The sequence below is a fragment of the Lissotriton helveticus genome, chromosome 6 (assembly GCF_964261635.1).
Source record: "Lissotriton helveticus chromosome 6, aLisHel1.1, whole genome shotgun sequence".
In the NCBI taxonomy this organism is placed as follows: domain Eukaryota; kingdom Metazoa; phylum Chordata; class Amphibia; order Caudata; family Salamandridae; genus Lissotriton; species Lissotriton helveticus.
This window is the reverse complement of record NC_136067.1, coordinates 545,502,420-545,527,504: the sequence shown is the minus strand read 5'-3', so window position 1 is coordinate 545,527,504 and position 25,085 is coordinate 545,502,420. Positions and strand designations below refer to the sequence as shown.

The 25,085-nt window shown below is 41.7% G+C and overlaps 1 long non-coding RNA gene across 1 annotated transcript in view; it reads left to right on the top strand.

The window, feature by feature from the left end:
• Positions 1-25,085, top strand: part of LOC144761437 (uncharacterized) — a 203,312-nt gene that overhangs the window by 164,243 nt on the left and 13,984 nt on the right. The window contains exon 2 of the long non-coding RNA XR_013595715.1: positions 10,639-10,756. This is a non-coding gene — a long non-coding RNA (uncharacterized LOC144761437). The remainder of the gene's footprint in view (positions 1-10,638; positions 10,757-25,085) is intronic.

The following is a 25,085-nucleotide window of genomic DNA, read 5'->3' as shown; positions in this document are numbered from 1 at the left end:
AGAAATCACTGCATGTGCCAGAGTCACAAAAAAGAAAATTGTGGCTGGACATCAAGGCAAAGGTCAATGCCATTGTTGTGACCCAGCGCTCTGTTGCAGATCTGCACAAGCGCTGGTACGATATGCGCGCCAGGTCCAAGGACAAGGTGGCAACCAGGCTGGCAGAGGCAAAGAAGACTGGTGGGGGAACCTCCACTGCAACTGAATCTACACCTCTTGAGGAGTTGTTGGAGTTCACCCTACAACCAGAGATTGTCAGTGGTGGGGCTGACATCGACAGCTCTGACCCTCCCAACACCAGACAAGGTAAGATGCATGCCAAATCATCCCCGTCACATTACCATCTCAATCACACACTCAGGAATGCACCAACTACAAAGTAAAAATGCAACTCCATTACACTTTTTCCAGCATGCCCAGTAATGCATCATGGGAGATGTATTCAAATGCATCCTACAGTGGGGCAATGACACACAGCAATGTAGAATCAGTAGACGTAAATCATTAAAGGCAAAAAACGCTAGACAGCACTTAGCTAATCCAAAATCAGAAAACTTTAGTAAGTGAACAATGTGAAGCAGAACATACAATTAAAATATGCCTTTTCATTTACAGTTCTAATTAGAACACATGATGACAGTTGAGGAGCTGAGGAGCCTGCACATACAAAGGACCAGGCAGGGCAAGAGGACACAGAACAAACCACACTGACAACGCCTGTCCCACAGAGACAGCATTATATTGTGCCTCCACTTCCACTGTTAGAGGGAGAACCAGAATCCATAGTGGATGAGAACCAGCCAGACCAGGCACAGCGTGTAGAACAGGTCCAAGAACAGCCCCCTGTGCACCGTACGGAAGAATCATGCAGAAGACGCAAGCGAATGGCAACCACCAGTGCAGCTGCTGTTTTGGATCACACATCTTTGCTGGACTGAAAGGCACCATGGTAAAGGTCCAGCGCCTGCAAACAAAATCAAAGCATCAATACACCAGTAGCTGATGTCTTAACAATAACCTTTGTGACATGAAGGAGGGCATGAGAGAAATGACGGGCGCAATTAAAGAACTGTGTGCCACCATGAAGAGAGACCAGGCAGGCAGACGCAGGGGGACACAACGTCTCTACAGCCGTCCGGACACATATAGCCAAGCGGTCAACCGCCTGTGTAATGCAACATTCCTGCTGTCACGCCGCTAAGTAAGCAAGCAGGTTGAAATGGCACACTGCAGCCAGGATGTGGCCAAAGGGTTGGTGCAGGTGACTAAAGCTGTAGACTAGCTACAGACTGCTATATTAGGAGGCACAGGACTCCTTGGCACAAGGGATAGTGAGGAGCTGTCAAGCAGAAGCTGCATCACCCCACCAATTGCCGAACACAGACGGCACAGTGTAAGGCAGGGAACAACGACGGGTGCCTCAAGGGAGAGCAGTCAGCCCCATGAGCGTGCGACAACAGGACGTGCCAAAAAAAAAAACTGTTCCAACACCATATTGGCAATGGGTAAAGTAACCCAGGTCATGTTGACTTTTGTTTACCCTCATACATGCACTGTGGCCATAACATGTACAACATATTATGCCAGTCATAAAGTTATTATTTGAAGCTGTGTGACTGATATTTACCTGCAGCTAAAGGTCAAATAAAACACAGTCATGCACAAATTATCTTTTGCATTGCGTCATCATTACTCACCTAAAAATAGTTTTGTGTTATCTCATCACGTCTGAGTCAGCCCGAAGCTGCCCCTACACCACCTGCTGGTCTGCAACGTGGACCTGGGCCCTCATTCTCAGATGAATCAGTATCAGTCAGTTCAACTGGAGAGCCTTTTTTAGTTGCTATGTTGTGGAGCATGGCACAAGTAGCCACAATCTTGCAGCTGGTTTCTGTGCTGTATTGGAGTGCTCCTCCACTTTTGTGGAGGCAGCAGAACCGGCTTTTTAGTATCCCAAATGTCCGATCTATTACACAACTTGTAGATTTGTGTGTACCATTATATCTCCGCTCCCATGGATTGGCTGGATTGAGGTAAGGTGTTAAGATGAAGTCTTGCACATCATATGCACTGTCTCCTACAGGATGTAAGACATAAGGTGGTTAATCAATGTCCTCCCACTTCAGACCTTAACTGTATGTTAGAGTGTTAGACATGCATTTACCTAGCAGGTAGCCCTCGCCAAATTCGCCACCAGTGAGACATCTGTATATCCCACTGTGTTTAAATATAAAGGAGCCATGTGTACTGCCAGGGTATTTTGCATTAATGTTGTTGATCATATATTTAGCATTGCAGATGACCTGTATGTTGAGGGAATGATAAGATTTGTGGTTCCTGAATACGTACTCATTGTTTGATGGGGCTAGATGGGTTCCATCTATACAGCCAATGACATGTGGGAATTGTGCAATCTGGTAGAAGTCCAGTTTTTTTTTTGCTGTAATGCCTGTTGTGTGGTGGGGAATTGAATATGATGTGGTAACCTCTGTACCATTGCATCCAAAAATACCTGGAAGAAGCACAACAGGCAACTCTGGGAGACCCCTCCTGCTGCTGCTAACACCCCCTAGAAACTCCCTGATGCCAGTAAGTACAGTGAATACAGGAACTGCCCATGGGCTGGAATGGTTTGTGACCTGCGGGTTGGGTGTTGAAGCATGGGTTTCAGCTCAGCTATCAATTCCATTATGGCTGAGTCCAGCCTATACTTCTCAAGGATCTCCTCCTTAGTCGGCTGAAACAGAGTGATGCACACTCTGAATATCCATTCCTGTCGCCTCCTTCTCTGTGCTGCAGCTTGAAATTGCATCTTCCTGGCTATCACATACAGAGCTGCCATTATGAAAACTCATGTTGCATTCTGGGCCTGTTTAAATACTTTGCACCTGGTTACCACTGCTTTTAGTTGGTGGTATACTGCATGTGCAAAATTCCAAATACTGATAATTCGGAATTTGCAATTTTTTCTTACATATATTTTGCAAAATTGCAATTGTGATACCGCAATTTGCAAAAATCGCTAATTGTTTGTTTGTATTAGTGTATTTGTAAATCAATTTGCAGATTTCTATAGTCGCAAAATAGGTATTTGCTAATTTTGCGAATACCTTTTTTGCATTGCTATTTCAGTTATACATAGAAAATAGCTTTTTTGCGATCGCACAGTTTTTTTGCGAACTGCAGTGTTTGCGACCTCAAAATAGCTTGATACATATGCCCCTAAACATGCACAAATCACTTGATTTTTAATTACAGGTATGAATACACACATAGGTCATCATGAAACATCCAAATTACCCTCCTAGAATTATGCTCATTCATTATATTCTATATAAAAACTATATAAAAACTACAGCAAAATGTAGGCCCATGGGGTACGTCAGGGGTGATACTGGTGAGCTAGGATATAAACGACTGCAACTTCACCCAGTACATGTGGTGTGAAAGGCAAATTAATGCATGGATGAGCCCCCTATTCCCCAAAGCTTTTCTTGGCAGAAATTAAAAGTAGTTTTAACTGTGCAAATAAGATTTCATAAAATGCATTGGAGCAGTAAAATGTGTACAACTTCAAAGGATTTGAAAAATAGTGCTTAGAGGTGCCCCAAGGTGCCTTAAACTCAAAGTTGTTTTGGGGAAAGATAATGCTAAAAAGTATATTTATAGGTATATTTGCCCAGTAGCTTAATTAAAAAAGAATCTATTTAAATATCCCCCAGAGAAGCTTTTATTAAGAGTATTTCCGTCATCTAGTGTTTCATGAAAATAACAAAAATTATTTCATTTTCATACATTTTCAAACGATGCTTAATACAGGATATCTTGTCAAATGCTTTTTATAAGTGTAGATTGTGGAAGTCATTGACCTGTATCGCTTCTCAAATTATGGCAACATTTCAGTTTTATTTTCTTTCATGTATGTTTCTTACAATAAGTTTATTCCACACACGTTTTTGGTTTATAAATCAACTGTGATGCTCAGTCACATCTATGGCCTACAGTTTAGGGTATCCTATTCGTTTGCCTTTACAGCATAGAGCAACAAGCCAATAATCAAGTAAAGGTACGTGGTATAATTTTGTAATTAGGTTTTTATTATGAGATTTTTGAGAGTTGTGGTATTTTAGAATGGGCATTTTTATTTATTAATGCTCGTGTATTAGAGGTATGTATAGGCCTTGCGATAGAAAGAGGTTTTATCAGTTGATGTTTTCTTGTACATGTTTCTCGCAACTAATTACTAAGAATGTGAATTATGCAATGCCGCAGCAGATTGGCTGCGGGACTTTTCAACTGGATGAAGTCCCTCTGCACCCACACGCCAGGTTGAGATACCGCGCGAAGGTCATCAGGTAGCGGTAAGAGTGTGTGTGTAGTGGGGTGCTGTTATCAAGAGATGTCCGTTATGTGAATACTCTAGCGGGACATGAGTGAGAGGATGTTTATGATTTTTATAAAAGTGTGCCTTGTGGTTCTAGTATCCCGGCCGGTCCTTGCATAACCGCCAAGGTGTGGCCAAGTATGTAGCTGGTGACGGCTTGCATTAGGGTCTCAATTTGGGATATCGAGGGTGTGCCTTAAGAAACTAAGTGAATATAGGGACGTGATGGCATATACTTTTGTACTGAATGGTTACACCAAGGCGACGTCCCAGTTATGGAACCAAAACTGACGATGTTGTGATACATCGAGGGACAATTTTAGATGTATCTAATGATATGTGTATATTTCCACAGATAAACCTATAAGCAACGGCTGTGCTGTTTGAGAGGGATCAAAGTATAATAGATATACACCCTCGTGACTGAGTGGAAGCTGGTACGTGGGGCCATGGCTCCCACTAGGCAAATATTATGATCTTTATAGGACAGAATTTGGGGCTATGTCTCAATCTGTGTTCTGATTTTAATAATATCTGCACTGACGTAAGCTGCGAATGGGGGTGTTTCTAATTTTTAATCATTCATTTTTGTTTGTCAGTCACTCGTGACTCAATGTCAGATGTCCAGGGAGGTGATTGCTGACCTCGATTGTCCTGACCAATTTTACCGCAAAGATATAAAGGCAATGAAACATGTTGGCCTTCCTTGAAGAGGTTTACAACATTCTGTGTTTTTAATGTGGAGCAAACTCACACTTAGGATTAAAAAGGGTACAACCATATACATGAGTTTACCTCAATTTTATTCGAGACACTTTGTCTTGTCTTCTCACGGGGTCTCCATTTTCTTTTCTGTTTTCTTTAGTGATATGTTGATCACACTGCATTATTTTTGACATCTTCTTTTCATTGGACATGCAATTTCTTTTCTATATGAGAAAGTTACAGATCATGACAAAACCGTTGGCAAGCTGGTGAGAACCTGCCAGTATCCTCTCTGGTGGTGCGACCGTGAGGCACTTTCTCCTTTCTCCACACATTTTTCTTTGTGGTATACAAACACCTAATTATAGAGGGTTTGCTATTTTATGAGTGACCTGGCTTACACTTTTTCTTTTTGAAAATATTAGAGAAATGGGCACCGAGGAATAGGTTAGACTGTAAAATTGAGCAGCATTGGTTGGGTGGAGATAGATAGAATCCCCCTACGCCAGTCCTACGTAAAATATATGAGTGTTGCCCGAGAATGTCAGATCCTTTGTGTTCGAAGACTTTTTTTTTTAAACACATTTTATTAAACAGTTATTCATGACTTTTTTACATTAGGCACCATGAATACACTTTTCCATACACAATATTTCTGCTCACCCACATATCAATATCCTCCTCCTCTTTTTAAACTACCTGTTAGGGGATCACATGCAAGTCGGAATCTTGTCTTCCCACTATCAGTTGCAATTTATCAAGCTGTCCGCTATCTTTTGATACTCTAATGGCAGTGAGCCATGGGTTACCACATGCTCTTGTCTGTCTCTTGCAATAAGCGACCAACTCCCACTGCCCCCTCCCGCCTGATGTGTTGTGGTAAACATTGGTCCCTACTTACAGCCTATGTGACATTAAGATCATGATAATGTGAGTGGATCTATTCCATACCTTTACTCCTTACTCATACTGCCTTATCAATCCCTGCGGAGGGATTGTCTCTAGTGCACTCCGCAAGGTGACCCGCAGGTCAATATTCCCTGTCTCCAGCTCTTATGTCACCCCGGCATTTGCTCCTTTGAGCCAGCTTCTGGCTGCTTAAGTTGTGCCACTAGTACTTCCCATGCCCTGGCTGTCTTTAGGGATCCCTTACTCCCATTTCTTCTGGCTTCTCTCAGCTGTCCTGCCCCCTCATAATCTCCCCATTGTGTTAGCTTCCTCTTCCACCTGTCTGACCTGGGGCCCCCTGATGTCTTCCAATGACTAGTAATCTCCCATTTGTCCAGTACGAATCCCAGGTCTTGACATTTACTTGTTACTTTATTTTTGGAGGTGTGAGGGAACCAGGGTAAGAGACAGTACCCTGTTGTTTTGGCCACTTCTCTCCCCATCACTTCTGTGAATACTGTGACTACTGCTCTCCAGGAGTTCTCTAGTTCAGGGTAGCTCCAAAACATGGGACAGAACTCAGCCCCCTCCCTGCCACTTCGGTGACCTACAGCTGTTTGTATGTTAAAGTGTCTATTAATGTGACCTGGTGTGAGGTATGCCCTGTGAAGGACATAAAAATGTATTAGTTGAAACCTGGCATTTCTAGAGATCTTACTTGCTTGTTCCACTAGGCCACCCCATATTTTCTCAGCTATGGGTTGCCCTAAATCTTTCTCCCGAAGATTGAGTGCTGGGAGTATCGTGTTACGAGACATCTGTATGAGCAGGTGACTGTTTTCTATGCCCTGGAGGCCGTTATTATGTACCCTTCCGGCAATGGTGGTTCTGAGAGTCCCCCTCCCCATTGTTTGTGTATCGCCACTGTGAGTGCATTGTGTAGCAGAAAATGTCCCTGAGGCACATCATACCTTTCCCTAAAGTCATTAAACCACAGCAGGGACCCATCCTCAAATAACATGCCAATAGTGGTCACTCCTGCCTCTATCCACGACTCCAGGCCTTGCAGGTCCCCCCCATGTGTCAGTTCCATACAGATAGATAACGGGATGTCTGGGGCATATGGTTGTTTTGTCTTGGACCTCTGCAAACTTCAGACCCAGCATTTGCAAATTACTTTTAATTCAGACATGCTATCTCCCCCCTGTGTAGGCAGGCATAACACTATACGATACAGGATAAGAGGCTTAGGCTCTGAGTCACAGCATCCAGCTGATCAATCCTCTGCACCGACTGACAACCCATTTTGTGAGCCATTGCAACTGCCCAGCTATATAATAATATTCAAAATCAGGCAGTGCCAGTCCACCATCTATCTTTGGTCTTGTGAGCATGGTCAGTGCCACCCTGCGTCTCCCCGCGTCTCCCTGCCCCCCAAAAGATTGACTTGACATCCCTGCCGGGACCCAGCCCGGAAGTACTCCAAAGAAATATAGCTACCTTGTCAGAGTCCCTATCTTCAGTAGTGCTACTCTTCCCCCCAGAAGTCAAAGCATGATTTCACTCCACTAATCTCTTTTCCTACATTGTCTTCTAAGAGGTCTGTTTGGTTGTGGTAAACCTGTACCCACAGGTGTGGCAGACAACTGCTTTCCGATAGTACTCCGTCCACAGCCTGCGGCCTCTCCCGGCCTGCTGTAGCGGGGAATAGGCATGATTTCCTCCAATTCATCAGAAGACCTACTACCCTCCTCATGGCCGCCAGCAGTTCCCTTGCTAAGAATGTTTAGTAGACATGTTGCCTTGAAATATGTTGATCTACCAGTGGGGAGTATGTGCTGGGTTTTGTTATTTAACCTTGTAAAGGCTAAGATGTTTAAGGAAAGGTAATATGAGTGAAGCGTACTCCCCTACATTATTTTTATATGTAACAGCTAGACCTAATGGACTAATTTTCAGAATCACGGATTTTGAATTTATAGAATTTGCCTTTCAGCAACATCAGCGTCAAAGAGAATAATTAATGAAACTACAGATTTGACATTGAGCTTAGCTTTTAATGAAGGAATATATAATCAGTACTAATATTTTGGGTGAACCAGGTTTTGAAGAACAGTCAGGTGAAGTTCAAAACCTAGTTGACTTGATATAGAAGTCTGCCTTAACACCAAGGGGCAGATTTACAAGCCCCTTGCGCCACTTTTGCGACACTTTTCCCATGGTAAAAGTGACGCTAAAGTGGTGCAACAGGCTTGTAAATCTGCCCCCAAATTTTTTTCAAATTATACTTATTAAAGAAGAGGACTGTCCTCACATTTAAATTGTCTGCCCATGCACAATATGGTTCATAACAGATTTGTGTATTTATTGGTACAATACGATTGATTATGGTAACTTCCCATGTTCATACAATTACAATTAATTTGTAGTGTTGATGGCGCACCAAAAAACCCAGTAATACCTTTTCTTGAAGGACCTAATTTGTCATGTTAGGGCACCAGGACATCTAATGCATCAGAAGTACACTTGTAGGGGCGTGGCTTGGCGCCGTAGGTGATGGCGGCGCCTGAGTGAGGCTCCGCCGAGGTGCCGGGAATCTTGCTTTCCTTCCCGCGATGTTCCTGTCCTGACGTCGCATTCTGCCGTCGGAACATCTCCGCTATGCAGCGGCGCCTTTGAAGACCTTTCCTGAGCGACGGAAGCGAAGATATCAGCCGCTCTGCCTTCATAGCCGCTCCGGTGCGCGCAGCCGCCATTTTGCGCATCCTGTCACGGTGCGACTTTTTTACGGAGACGGAGGTGGTTTTTCGCCCAGCCCGCACATGTAGTCTGCTTCTCTTCCGGATCACCAGCGCACCTCTTCAGGACCCAGACATGCTATCACCTTTCTCCGGTGCCTCGCACATGAGGTAAAAATTACTCCTCACATAACGCGGCCGCCATTTTGAGTGCTCTGCAGTGTTTATGATTGACTGTGGGACTATTCCTCCTTCTGCCTCACAATTTGGCTTCCCATAATTATATTTTCTTCTGGTTACTCTATGGAATGACTTTCCTGTTTACACCCTCATTTAGCTACAAGTAGGGATGGTAGATTACGTACTATCCTCCTTCATTAACATATTTGCATGGGATTTGCCTTAATGACGCAGCAGCTTCCTTCATGTCTCCTTCTTAGCCCAACGATGACTTGGTGAATTGCCCTTATCAAAGGTCTTGCTGACTTACATTTCAACTTTGGATGTTTGGAGCAGTTTGGGGGAACTTTGTATGAAGTGCATGGTTACGCTTTTCCGCCATTTTGTCTTTTGCTCTTCTTGAATAGCTCATCATCATTGGGGTCGTTTCCAGCACTTTTCATCGCTATTACCAAGTGTTACTCAGTCTTCGCTTCTTTGTTCCTCTACATGGGAAAACAACAACTCATGTCTCGCTCTTCCTCCAAAGCATCTACCAGGGTGGCTTTTATCAAGAACTCTAAAGTATTCTCTGCTCTCTCCCAATTAGAAGACTCTCTTTCACCCTCAGGCTCGGAGGAACTAATGGAAACGCCCTCTCCTCCAACATTGGGGAAGACAACTGTCAAGCGGTTGAAGAAAACACCTCTTTCTCCGCCTAAGTCAACATCTCCTGTTTCCATGGAGCTGCTATTAGAGGAAATACGCTCTTTTCGTCCTTATCTTGAGGAAATTGGAACACTTCGCCCTTTCATGGAGGAGACTAACGCCAAGCTTCAAGTTCTCACGGACAATTGGTCTCAAATTGAAACGAGAGTTTCTTCGGTGGAGCACTCTGTTGCATCTTTTCAAGAATCGCAAGCCAAAGTTACCCACTTGTCTTCACAAGTAGGAGCTCTTCAAAAGCAGGTGGAGGAGTTGGAAAATAGAGGCAGGCGTAATAATCTTCGTATTTATGGTCTTGCAGAAAATCTTGAAGGGTCTGACCCGATTGCCTTTTTTAAATCCTTCCTCCCTAAACTGCTCCATCTACCACAGGATACATCGCTCAACATCCAACGTGCGCATCGTCTGGGCCGTTTACCTACATCCCTTTCCATGTCCCAAAGGCCAAGGGGTGTTATCCTATATTTCCTGGAGTACACAGACCTTTTGAAAGTTCTAGTAGCGGCTAAGGCTCTTCCCAAACTGACTTGGCTTAATTCTCCATTATTCTTTGCTCAGGATTACGCCAAAGCTACTGCTGCTCGTAGAAAAGCCTTCCTCAGCATGGTTTATATCACCCGTGTCTGTTCAAGGTCACCTATAACAACAAGACCACCACCTATGAAGATCCAGTAAGATTGCAGAGTTTCATCAATGCCCACCGCACCTCTACTATGGATACATCTGGTCCCTCATCTTCTTCTCCTGGCTGACTGTTCACACTGCACGCTTGTTTGGAGACTTGCGCTCTTTCATTGCTGTTTTGTTGTTGCCTCCTATTTTAGGCTGCTTCTTTGATTATGCTAGTTGCTTTATGCACTACCCATGCGTTCTGTTGTTCTAATCTCCCCCTTTCTGACGTTTCATGTTTGATTGTTTGTTTTCTTCCTTTTCCATATTATGACGTCTCCCATTAAGTTCGTTTCCTCACCGTCATTTTTGCCACTGCTTTTTGTTTTGTATTGCCTTCTCAGCTTTACCCCGTCTTTGTTTCCACAGGAACCCATTGATCCATGATGACATCTCCCCGGTTCCTTGCTCGGCTGACCTCAGTTGTGTTGCCTTCCCTACCTGGCTCCTTCCCCCCTCGTCTTCTTCTCGTATTTTCCCTTCGTAGGTATGTTTTCTTCTTGTTTTTTGTACCTTTTTTGTTTCCTGTCCCTCTTCACTTCCCCTTACTTTACCGACGTATTTTCTGTTTTGCTCTACGATGATGTTCTTTTCTCTTCCGGTTATATTTACTCTTTTATTGTTATCACTGCTTTTTATTTCTTACTCATTTCTACCTCCATCAACATCCTTTTCTTCTTTCTCATTCTTCCCTCATCGCTCTTGGACCTCTCTCCTATTTCTGACCTCATTCTTCTTGAACTTTTCTTCCTTCTTCCTCATCCTACTTCTATTTTCCTACATATCCTTTTGATCACTCATTCTTCTGTTTGCTATTTCTTCTTTTCCTACTCCTCCTTCTTTCATGGAAGCATTGCTCAGCTATTTTATGCATTTTATTCGTAAACTATGTCTTTAAATTTGGTGTCATGGAATGTTAAGGGTATTAATTCACCTGTTAAGCGACAGCGTATTTTATCTCACCTGGCCAAATTAAATACTGACATTGCATTTCTTCAAGAAACCCACCTATCAGACATAGAATCTGGTAAACTTAAGAGAGGGTGGGTGGGTGATGTCTTTTTCTCACAGGGAGATGGAAAACGCAATGGTGTTGCCATTTTATGTCGTAAATCACTTCCGTTATTGGTCCTATCTCAAGACTCTGATACCAATGGTAGATGGACCCATGTCAGACTATCACTTAGAGGTGTTCCAATCTCTCTCCTTAATGTTTATGGTCCCACGACGGGTGACCCCCTTTTTTGGGCTGACCTTTCTCCCCGTATCACGCAATTCATGGATGATAACTTCATCCTTGCGGGAGATTGCAATCACCCTCTTGATCCTTTTTTGGATAGGAAATCCGATGCTACTTACATTCCCACAAAGCCTCACAAATTGTTTACCCAAGCTATTTCGCAACATAAGCTTGTTGACTCCTGGCGTTTATGCAACCCAACTTTGCAAGAATTTACTTTTTATTCCCCCACCATCGTTCTCAATCACGGCTTGATTATATTTTTGTGTCACACGCTCTTTCTCAAACACTACAGGCGGCAGAAATTGGTCCAATTTTACTTTCGGATCATGCCCCTGTCTTGGTTAGTCTTGACGTTTTACCCAAGACGGAGGGTCCCAAGAGATGGCGTTTTAATAATGCTCTCCTTCTAGACCCCAATTTTTCTATTTCTTTTTCTGCCTTTTTTGATGAATTTTTCCTTTTTAATGATGTCCCACCCATTTCGAAACATACTCTCTGGGATGCCTTTAAAGCAGCAGCCCGTGATTTCATTATTAACTATGTTGCTAAAAAACGTAGATCTGCTCGTCACTTTACCAAGAACCTTCTTCAGGATATTAAGAGATTGGAACACGCCTATTTTACCTTGCACTCTTCAGATAGTCTGACATCTCTGGTTGCTGCCAAACTTAAGTTTAACGAGAAGTCTACTGAAGATGCTTCTTTATATTTGCTTAAATCTAGTGCCAAATTTTATGGTGGTCGGAACAAAGCCGGAAAGATTCTTGCTAATTACTTGAAAATTAAACAAAACAAAATAACCATTGAATCGATATATGATGATGATGCCCATTTACATCACAAAGATGCTGACATTCTTGCTACTTTTTCACACTGCTATGAGTCCTTATACACTTCAGACACACCTTCTTCCCCTCAGACTCTAGCCCATTTTTTCTCTACTATTCAAGCCCCTCCTTCTTTCCCTCTTGACCTCTCCTCCTTAGAATCTGATGCCTCGCAAAAAGAACTACTTAACGCCCTTAATCGTTTAAAATTGAACAAAGCGCCTGGCCCCGACGGGTTCACTGTTGAGTTTTATCTTCATTTTTCGAAGCTTCTTATTCCGAAACTTCACTCCCTTATACACTCTTTTACTGAATTAGGCACTTCTTCTGGCACCTTTTCCGACGCCCATATTTGTTTAATTCCCAAACCGGGAAAGGATGTCCAATACTGTAAAAATTATAGACCCATTTCCCTAGTTAACATAGATTATAACATTTTTGCCAAACTACTAGCTCTTAGATTGGACCATCTGCTCCCTGACCTCCTTGGAGATGAACAATCTGGTTTTGTCAAAGGCCGTTATATTACAGACAATACCAGACTCCTCTTCAACATCTTGACAAAATCCTCACATCTCCAATCTCCTCTCGCAGCTATTGCCTTGGACGCTGAAAAGGCATTTGATAGAGTAGAGTGGCCTTACCTCTTTCACACTCTTAATTGGTTTGGATTTGGACCTAAATTTCTGTCCCTGGTTTCGCTGTTATACTCTCATCCACGTGCTGCAGTTTTCGCAAACGGCCAAGTTTCTCCTTATTTTGATCTTGGTAGGGGTGTTCGTCAAGGCTGTCCTCTCTCGCCCTTTCTCTTCAACCTGGCCTTAGAACCTTTTTTATCTAAACTCCGTCAAAATCCTGATATTCATGGCTTTCACACTAATGACCTTTCCATAAAATTGGCTGCTTATGCAGACGACATTTTACTATTTATCTCTAACCCTACTGTCTCTATTCCCGCTTTTTTGGTGGAAGTTCAACATTACTCCTCAATCTCTGGTTACAAGCTTAATAATGATAAATGCGAAATCTTGCCTTTGACCAAATTTACTTTTAAGAATGATTTTACTGCTTCAAACTTTACCTGGAGTCCTTCTAATATTAAATATTTAGGTTTGCATATTACCCCCTCGATCCCTGACACAGTCTCCCTTTGTTTAACCAAGTGCATCCAGAAAATATCTGATCTCACTGCGAGGTGGCATCCTCTTTACTTGTCCTGGTGGGGTCGCCTAGACACAATCAAAATGATGCTTTCCCCTGTTATTCTTTATACCCTATCTAATATTCCTGTTGCTATTCCAGCTAAATTCATAAAAAAAATTAATTCGATCCTATCTTCTTTTCTTTGGAGTAAGCGTAAACCCAGGATGTCTCTAGCTCGGCTCATTCGTCCTATTTCTGATGGTGGAGTTAATTTTCCGGATTTTTATGCCTATCACAAGGCTTTTCTGTTACGCCAATCCTCTTTTTGGTTACAGGATCCTGATTCTCCTTGCCCTTTGTGGACCAAGGTGGAACGCCTGTTTCTCTCACCTTTCTCTTTTGCCGAGTGTATCTCCTTTTCACGCAAACCTGCCTCAATTCTCACTCCTATACATAAGTTCACCCTTAAACTCATCCTGGCCTCCAAACCCCCGCCTCCTGCCTGCATTGCTGATTTCCTCTCCTCCACTATTTGGCATAATAAGTACCTTTTGATTCGAGGTAGGCCTATTCTTTGGAAGTCTTGGAGAACCAAAGGGCTGCTTTGGATCTCACAACTGTTTTCCAACTCCGTCTTCCTACCTTTTCACACCCTTCGTCTTCATTTTCACCTACCTCTCTCCTCTCTTCCCCAATATCTTCTACTTAAAGCATCAGTTATGGACACATATAATAGCCTTCCCCAATCTCGTCCTCCTACATCCACTCCTGATCCTATCACTCACCTCCATTCTACTTTACTTACCTTTCCAAAAGCTGCACTCCTATACAAACATCTTCATACACGTACTCTCCCTAGACTCAAAAGCAAAGTTGAGGAGCAATGGGAGACTGACTTTTCCTTATCTTGGCCCACTTCCACTTGGGATAAGATTTGGTTGAAGATTCGCAAATCCTCCAGAGCTGCCTCCCTAACGCAATCCCTCTTTTTTATTTATAACCGTCTGCTTCATACTCCTTCCACCCTTCATACACGTTTTCCCACCACACCTGATACATGTTGGTCATGTGCTTCCCCAAATGCTACCTTGTTTCACATGTTATTCCTTTGTAAGAATGTTCATGCCTTCTGGTTACAAGTATGGGCTCAACTCAATGTCATTTTTTCAACTACTATTCCATTTTCACACGCACATATTTTTCTAGGTAGCCTCTCTCCATGTTGGGACCACATTGATCTTAGTGTTCGAATAGTTGATTTATTAATAGCAGTTGCCTTTCAACAAATCACGGTTAACTGGAAATCCACGTCGAGTATTACGTTTAAGGCTTGGTGGTATAATGTGTGTCATAACCATAGACTGGATACTGCTTTTGTTTTTCCTCCACAGATGGCCACTAAACGTGCTGAGTTATGGCTTCCTATCACCTCATATTTAGATAGTTGTACAACCCGTTCCTTTCGTCCTCGACCTGCACAGCAGGAAGTTCCTAAACCCCCTTGATCTCCTTCACATTTCTTCATGTTCAACTAATCCATTTTACTGCATAGTTATATTTGCCTTTTTACTCTATTGCATATTTACTGTATTTTATATTCTTGCTTTCCATGATTAGTTTCTCTATTATGAATTGTTTATTTCCAATTGTATTGCTATTATATCTTTTTTATTGATCCGTCATCGTATCTTTCCCCTTCCCTTTTACCCCCTTTTTTCTTTTTCCCTACAGTATTTGTTCACATTCTGTTCCTTTACCATGCATTTCTTTCAATAAAAATTTTTTGAACTCAAAAAAGAAGTACACTTGTAAGACTTGCCTGAACATAAAAACTGCATAAAGGTGATTGGTGACCCGTTCTGAGGAGGACAGCTCTTTGCAGGAGGTTCAGAAGAAATAACGCCATTAGCTCATTATCATATTAATCGATTTTTTCATTTAATTAAATATATTTATGATGCTTGTATTTGTTTTGTGTGTTAAACCGAAATCAAAGGTCGATCTATTTAATTTATATAAGAAAAGTTGCTATTGAGCGTCAGCTCTTCGACTACGCATGAGGCCAAGATCTCATGTTTGCCAACGATGTGTTAGGAGACACCTACATTTTTTGAGCCTCCTCGCCAGTGGATTCAATCATTTGTATTCCGGGAGGCTGATTTGACAGTTAATGAGCAGGCACATAAAGATGTCACTTGTACGACATTCCGATTTAGTTTAAAACCTCATGCCGCTCGAAGATGTTCATTAAGTATGTATTCTAATTTGTATTATATGTGAAAAAGGGTAGAGCAACAGAAAATAGTTTCTCTAACTGTTTTAATGAAACACTTTAACATAATTAGATGTTTCTAAATCATGCGTTGGCAACCAATCAGTAAAATAAAAGCCATACATTTAATTAACTCACTTCTATAGCGTTCTCACTGGGATTCTTACAGAAATGAAGTGAACATCACTGTAAATGTAATCTCCTGTACTTCCCTCAGACATATGCTTATTTAAAAAATATTTCTGAAAAAACAAATTGTTCTCAAGAGTCTTATTGCAAAATAATATTTCCTGGCATTCAAAAAATCCACACAATGTAAGAACACATGAAGCTTGAAACACTAACTCCTACACTTTTAATACAAGTGTTTCCCTGAGCAGCCATGCCAAAACATATTTGCCTGAATCACGTAGATTGTGGTTTCAAATTTCCCTAGGTATGGAATAGTAAGCAGTGGTCTTGAATGCACCAACACGTTTACTAATATTAAAAAGTGAATTGTCATCTAATCTAAAGAAAAAAAGAAAAAAACAACAATCCATAATACTAAACATTAAACTTTTCCAATTAACACGTTTAGAGAAACACAGATCTCTTTGAGCTTACAAAAGGTGAGGGCTTTTACTTTCTTGTTGAAGCTTATTGATGCAGAAGCTGCATAACGGTTGTGCCTCCTGCATTGTCTTGAAATACATGTTCAGAAAAAGATCTCCATTAGCAAAGTATTACTCCTATTATGTTTCTCTCTCACACTTCTTATATCTAAATTTTGGGTACTGGGAAACTCACTTTTATATTAGAGATTGTTTCTCGACATAGAACAATTATTTTTTATGGAGGGCTTCAAATCATGCAATCAAAACATAAGTGTGCCCAACAGATTCATAATCAATCGCAGTTCAAGAAAATATTTTAACAGTCACATCTTTCTCTTTCTGTAAGCTAGAACACTGCTTTCCTAAGCATTTTGTCTCAAATTCCATACTCATGTAGAAGATACTTTCCTGTGAAAACCTGACTGTTGGACGGTGTGCATTGAGAAAGAAAAAGGACAGCTTAGTTCTTAATTATTTAGTAGAATGTATTAGACTGATACAGTTTTGACATATCTCATAATATCAAACATGCCTGATAGTATCTGGTTGCGCTGGACCTAGACAAAGACATTTGTTCAAGCCTGCTGTTTATGGAGTGCAGGTCAGGTACAGGACCTGGGGCACCCAGTCGCTGATCAGGAGATGTGATGTGCTACGATGTGAGTGCCTGTATCGGTCTGTGTCATGCTGCTTCAGATCCTGTGAACCCAGTAGTACACGCTGACTCCAGCCAAGGGTCAATATTCTTGTGAGCAGTCGGTGGGGGTCATGAATCAATCCCACAAAACAATCAGAGAAGACCAGGTCAGGTCTAGTTGGGTCTCGTCAGCTGGTAAGTAGAAGAGTCCTCTAGAAGCTTGTTGTGTTCCTGTAGCTTAAAAGGGAGCTCAGCCAACTGACCATTGGAGTCACTTATGGGTTACTGAGTTTAAGAGAAGCAGGTTCAGCATCCTTCGTCAGACAGCAGGGCAGTCCTTTCCTTGAAGTTTCTCTGTTGGAATTCTAAGGGAAATAAAAGATGCTTAAAAAATAACCATATTCAATATAGACCCCCCCAGTGATTTTACCTATATCTTGTTAGGTGTACTTAACCCAAAGTTCACAGATGAGAATGATTGTTATTTGTTAGATCTTATGCTCATTTTGGCCTGCAAAGTTGTATTCACTAAGTGGAAAAACTCCAAAGAAGTCTCCTTTAGGATGTGGCAAGAATGGTTGTCCTTCCTCAGAGGGGCTGACAACATCTCACCCAACGCCTCTCCCTGGCATAAAACAAACAGGAAGTGATGGAGATCCCTTGATGCCTCTTCCTTCACCTACCACCCACCGTGAAAATACCTCAACCTCGTATATTGTATTACTTATAGATTTCTATGTCCTCTTGGTACACTGGTATTGTCTTGTATTTTTATTATGATGCATGCGGAAACTGTGTTCAATAGACCACATGTATCTCTCCCAGCTTCACTGTGACCTCCACGGTAACACGCTTGAGTAATTTACTGCTTTCTACTTCTTTTATATTTCTTATGGCTTATTTTTGCTTATTATTTGTCAGTATTCTTGTGTCCATTAGCATCATTTTAACGTTGTGGTTATCTTCCTGTGTTCATTTGTTCTTTTCTTGGAAATTCAATAAAAACGATTTGAAATTAAAAAAAGAAACCGTCTGAAAAGAGAGCTGGAGAAGCTGTGTGAGGAGCACTGCCTTGCCCTGCCCCTGATGTGTGTGGGGTAGAACGACCTGCAGTATTTGCTTCTGCCTGGTGGGGATGGACTGGACTGTTCTTTCATTGATTTGACAAAGAAGCGAATCGTGAGTGCTGTGTCATTCACCCTTTAATTATAAAGGAAGACTTGGTTTGGGAACTACCTATCCAGATCATGTGGAGAGCTGGGTGTCCCCAGCTCTTGTAGGGAGCGCTTCATTTCATATCAGGCTGCACTTTCCATTTATTTCACATGCTCAGTCCTTATGTAATTAACAATTCAACTTGTACACTGTTGAGTCCAAATCATCCAATTTACGACATGTACATTTCCCACCTGTGTCACATATTTTCTTTTTGCTGAAATTAGAATGTTATCCTCACATATCCTAAATTAATGCTCCACTGGGATATTGTTAGAAATGGTCTCTAGTTGGAAACAGTTTGCACCTTTGTCCAAGGAAGGGACCCTTTTTCCTAGTAAGGGTAAGAGGGATACACTTCTAAAATAACCCCTGCTCACCCCCTTGTTCACTTGGCATGCGCAGACAGGCTTATCTCAGAGGCAGTGTGTAAAGCAATTGTGCACACATACAGTATTACAGTGAAAATACTGCAGATGGACACCACACCAGTTTAGAAAAATAAGTAATCTTTATCTAAACCAAACAAGACCAAAATGACAAAAACCCACAATACAGTTATTCAAATATGACTTTCACAAGGTAGAAACAGTTCTGTTCAAAGCAAATTGCAGATGCGACACTTTCAACACAAAGTACCTTGGATGCGTCAAAATCATGGACAAATGCAGCTGTAGGGAAGGTGATGCATTGACTCCTTATGTGCAGGGAAGATGATGTGTCGGTTCCATACTTGAGGGGAGGTGATACGTTGGTTCCTTACTGCCATGCAGGGGAGGTGATGCATTGGTTCCTTACCAAAAGGGAGGTGATGCGTCAGTTTCGTACTGTGCCGGGAGGTGATGCATTGGTTTCTTATGTCGGTTCCAGCCTTGATGTTGACTTGACGCCCCAGTGCGATGCGTGAGGATCGGGGATGCCTCGGTTCTCGATGCCACAGTGGCAATGGTGCTGTGTTTATTTCTTCAGCTGTGGTCCCATGATGCGTTCATTCTTGCAGCCGCACAGCAGAGCCTGCGTCAGGATCGGTGCTGTGATCTTGGCCTTCATAGATTGGTGCACTAGATGCGGTGTGCAGGCATTTAATGAGCCGCGGGCAGGAGCTGCGTTGTGGCTCTTCTCGTTGCATTACTTTACCGGCTCCCAACGGCAGGAACAACCTCCAGAGGTGCAGAACAGCAACAGGCACCGCTAGGCAGGTCGGAACACTCAGCAAGGGATATCCAGGGAGCGGTGAAGTCTTTGTATCCCTGTGATTTCAAACAGGAGGTCAGCTCTACTTCAAGCCCTTGAAAATCTTCTTCAAGCAGGGAACACAGCACACGTCAAAGTACTTCTCCTTTACGTGGCAGACACTGCCACTGCAGACCAACCCCAGACAGCAAACAGCAAAGGGGCAGTACTTCTCCTCGGTTTCTCCAGCTCTTTTCCTTGGCAAAGTTTCATCTTGAATTCCAGAAGTAATCTAAAATTCAGGGGTCTGGGCCCCACTTTTTATACCACAAATTCCTTTTGTTCACTGGTGGCAGAGCAGCTCTTTGCCTAGCCACAACTAGTTCTGTCCTCTCTGGTGCAGCTTCCTGGCAGGAGATGGAGACAGCATTGTCCAAGGCAGACCAGCATATTCAGGTGTGAAGGAAATCTGCTCCCCCTACAATTAATGCAGCCCAGGTCTATTCAGCCCAGCCCTGACTCACCCTGGAAAGGCAGGACACACCTCACCCCCCACAAGTGGCTAAATGAATAGAATGCACATGCCAGCCCCTGTCACCCCAAAGCCGGACAGTCAATACACAACCTAGCAGAGGCATATAGGATAGCTAAGCAAAAAAAATACCTACTTTCTAAAAGTGGTTTTTTCAAACACTGAATGCAAAAATCATTCTCACTAAAAGATGCACCATTATATTCTGAGTTCAGGCATGCTAAACTGTATCTTCCTATCTTGTCCCATTAGGAAGTTATATTTATAAGATGTTATAAATGAACTCCCATTCATTCCTATGGGACAGATAGCCTTTCAATAGTGAAAAATGAAATTGGCAGTATTTCACTATCAGGACATGCCAAACACATCAGGACATGTCCTACCTTTCACATACACTGCACCCTACCCACAGGGATTCCTTGGGCCTACCTCAGGGGTGCCTCACATGTAAGAAAAGGAAAGGTTAGGGCCTGGTATGTGGGTGCACTTGCCAGGTCGACATGGCAGTACCAAACTGTGCACAGACACTGCAGTGGCAGGTCTGAGTTACATTTACAGGCTGCTTATGTGGGTGGCACAATCAGTCCTGCAGGCCCAATAGCAGCTTTTGATTTATTTGCAGGCCCTGGGCACACACAGTGCACTGTACTGGGGCTGACTAGTAAATCAAATATGCCAATCATGGAATCACCAATCCATAACAACAATTTACAGGGAGCACTTGCACTTTGGCACTGAACAGCAGTGGGAATGTGCCCAAAGCATCCAGACCAGCAAAAAAGAAGTCCAACACACAAAAAAATAAAAGGAGACAAAGGAAAAATTACAGGGACAACCCACCCCAATGATGCCATGTCCAGTTATATTTATCATATTATCACAACAGGATAACATGGTATCCATTGCACATATCACAAATATGTATTCTCACTGCAGTGCCACATTTCATCATACACGTTGTATTTAATGTGCACTTGATCCTGAAACCTTTTTGAGTTTTTCCAAACTAATGTTGAATTTGTTCTAAAAGCATACAGATATTCTCTGGTACAAAAGTACTAGTGCTTATGTGCTACATGGTATATTCGAAAGTGACATGTGCTAATCTGCAATTCCACTATTTGTATCCCAATGGGGTAAATTCTAAAGTGCCGCTGCCTGTATGCTCTAAAGTGGCATGTTGTGTCATGTAGACCATACGATAGTACATTATAGCCCCATATATTGGGTGCTGGATCATTTTCTAAAAGTTTCTGTAATAAACAGATGTGATCAATATAAGATCATAAAGTTCTAATCTATAAGCGCTATTAAGAGTTAAGGACTAAAGGGGTATACTGATTTATAAGTTGTTCAATAAGCTTTCAAGTATTATTTCCTCAGCTCTCGGCTCTAAAGTGCTTATGCCTATGTGCAATGTTTTAAAGTTACATACTGTGTGCTTCCAACTGAATTTGGTTGCATCCCCCTTTAGGGCACTCTCCTTTTATCCTCCAACGAGGTTCAAACGAATTAAAATTAGAAGCTTCAAACTGTAAAGTGTTGCTTCATCTGGTTTTTTTTATTGAAATTATCAGCATTTCAATGTTGTAAATTCTTGTTTTCACATCTTATTCATTAGTAAATACATGAATCTCCAATACATTTCGAGCCGATTGGCTCTTCATCAAGGAGCGATTCTATAACAGAAGGATTATACATTTGTTTATAATCATCATTACATTGCTAAATGATTAAATAAGGTCAAAAACTAAATGAAATACAACAATCTCCTTGCTCATTCGACGAGTGTACCCATACTTTTAAAAGTACTTAATGTGCCCGTGCTGAATCGTGGGGGATGCAACCAAATTCAGTTGGAAGCACACAGTATGTAATAATACATTGACGTAATCCAGGATGGCAATGTCACTCCAGGAGCACCCCAAAAAGAACAAATTCAATCACAACAACATTTCTAAAGTACGTTCATCAGACCACAGGTTGTGCTCGGAGCTAATACAATTTAGTCAATCTTCTAAAGTGGCATATGATACTGTGCAAATCATATGACAATTCATTCACTTCGATAACTCAAAAAGGTAATGAAACTCACAATCATTATAAATATGGAGCTATAAAGTAATATATCCATGGGAGTAATATGCCAAGACAAAACCTAATCAAAATTCTTTCATTTCATCACTCATATTTCCATTTTTCATTTTTCCAGTCTCCCTAGTGCACCTATTCAGTGAGCATCATGTCCCAACCTAATAAGAGATTTCACATGACAAACCTAAAATGATCATAAACATGAATTAAAGGTGCTATCATTGTGAAGTCATAAGCTTCTAATTCATAGTGTTACTCAATTGTTATAAGTAAGCCAACTGTCTGGGACGATTAGTAAGGTTCAACGGATAGTCATGACACACCAAAGCATGTGGATGGCTAAGGACAAGGAGAGGAACATCAGTCCTGCTTACTCAATCAATGATCACCATGCATCTTGGCTCTAGAAGTGAACATGCAGTTCTGCATCCTTTTTATGGCCCCATGGGTTTTCTGTGTCCAGTATCATGATCAGTTGTGATTCTTCTCTCCTTAACTCATTTTCTTTATCCCCTCCTTTTGGATGGGCTTTAATGTGTTTAATTCCAAAATATTTGAAGCTTGCCAAAGATTGTTCAAGGTACTGTTCAAAGTGACAAGCTCTGGAGTAACTCCTGTCATCATTCCTGATGTCTCGCGTGTGTTGCAAGATTCTAATTTTCAATGTATGTGTTGTGCTACCCAAATATAGCTTATCACATCCACATTTCAGGACATTGTCTGAGTGGCAAGCTTTGCGGGAATTTCATCTGCTAAAGCCTTTAATGTTGTTCAATAACCAATTTCCTCCACCTCCAGGATCAAAGTAGCTGCATGTCAGGATGTCACCCAGTGATCTAGTTTTCTTAGATGTCATCAGTGGGCCTGCAACCACTATATCCTTTAGGTATTTGTACTAACTTAGTGCATGACAATTGTTTTGCAATATTTTAATACTGGGTTGGGCCACACTATACTAAAAAAACGAGCCTCTCCACCTTCTCCTCTTTTTTATCCCAAGTCTTATCCTGTTGGTGCAGCAGCTTATCTCCTGGTACCCCGACAACCCATTCTCTAGCATTTTTTAGAACACTTAAAATGTAACCTTGTTCAGCACATCTTCTCATCATGTTATGAACCTCATTGCTGAATTCTTCATCATTTGAACATATCCTTCTTGCCCTCAACATTTGGCTGTATGGGATGCTCCATTTCAATACTTCTGGGTGGAGATTATTGACATGCAAGATAGAATTAGTGGTTGTTGGTTTTCAATGTATTTTCATCACCAATTTATCATCAAATATATTTAGGTCCACAACCAGGAAGTCACAAAGGTATTTGCTGTGCAAACTGGTGAATTGGTTGTTACATTTCTTGGAGTTCAGCTATGTCCATGCAGTTACACGATGTATTTATTTATTTGCTGTATTATTGGAGCACAGACAGTATCAATAATGTCATAGAAGATGTCATGGCTGATGTAACATGTGGTATAATTAGCAGTGCATAGTTACCTTAGGGCAAGAAATATAGTTTCTTGACAGGAGTATAATTATACCTTCTGAATTTATGTGGTTTTGTGAGTGTAAAATCTGAACCTAACTATGATGTCCCTGTAACCTTTGTTTCTTTTAATGTATTTCTAAGTTTTTTTAAAACATGCTTACGACTAACATGAGCTACCCCCGTTGGGAGCAATATATATGAAACATAAACCATAACATGCACCCGCATCATGATCTTAAAGGTAATCAATAATGATTTCATCGAAGATATCTCAAATCAAATGATATCACTGATCAATGGTTTTAACGTTTTGTTTGTAAACATGCCTGGACTTTAATTGTTTTGTGTGTGTGTGGATATATGCACACACACACAAAAACATTTAATCACATCAGTGATATCATTTGATTTGAGATATCTTTAATGAAGTCGTTATTGATGACCTTTTAAGATATTTAATCCCATCAGTGATATAATTTGATTTGAGATATCTTCAATGAAGTTGTTATTGATGACCTTTAAGATATTTAAGATCATCAGTCATAAAGCTGTATTCGATTGTTACAAAATTACAATCATGCATCTTGCCAACATAACTGCGTCATCCGCATAAAGAAGTACCGGGATAGGCTGGCCTGCAACATGGGGAAGGTCATGTGTCGTACTTACTAATGCTTCTCCTAACCCGTTGGTATACAAATTAAAAAGAAAGGGGGCCAGCACGCAGCCCTGCCTCACCCCCCTTCTAATGGGAAAGGTAGCAGTACGTTCCCCTCTTGTTCCAAAGCGCACACTAACTGACGCCCTACTACATAGGTACCTTAAGAAAACAATAATTTGAGGGTCTACTCTCAAATCCTCAAGGACCTCCCACAGTCTTGCATGTTTCACAGAATCAAAAGCCGCAGTTAAGTCTACAAAGACCATGTGCAATCTGCTATTTTTTTCCCTCGTATACTTTCTTATGAGAAGGGCCAGATTTAAACACTGCTCGGTGGTTCCGAGCACCTTTTGAAATCCATATTTGTAGTTCTGTTAAAATAATATTATCTTCTGACCATTCCTGCAGACGCTCTAACATCACGCGTTCCACCACTTTCACCATTGAATCTAGTAAGGAGATCGGTCTATAGCAACCTGGATTGTGGCGGTCCACTTTTTTAAAAATTGGGGCTATTATTGACACTCCTCAGGTTTCAGGTAATCGGGTTTGACAATTTGCATTAATGACCTGCGTTATACCAGGCCCCCATAACAGAATATTACATTTGAACAGGTCTATTGGGATGCCATCCGGGCCAGGTGCTTTTCCGGTCTTACTCCAGTGTAGAGCTCTGTTCATCTCATCTAGAGTGAAATTTAAGTTGACATTAGAGTAATCACTCTCTAAATCATCATCAGATCTAATACAGGAAGTGTCAATGACATTATATACCTGTGAGAAATGGGTAATCCAATTGCTATTGATGAACCCTCCTGTGTAGTTAGGAATGGTGTCTTCACGGCCCTCCAAAAAGCTGCACTATCTTTCAATACTGAAGCTGAATGTAGGGGTTCCCATGCTTCATCTCTCAAAGTATTCTACCTTTCCTT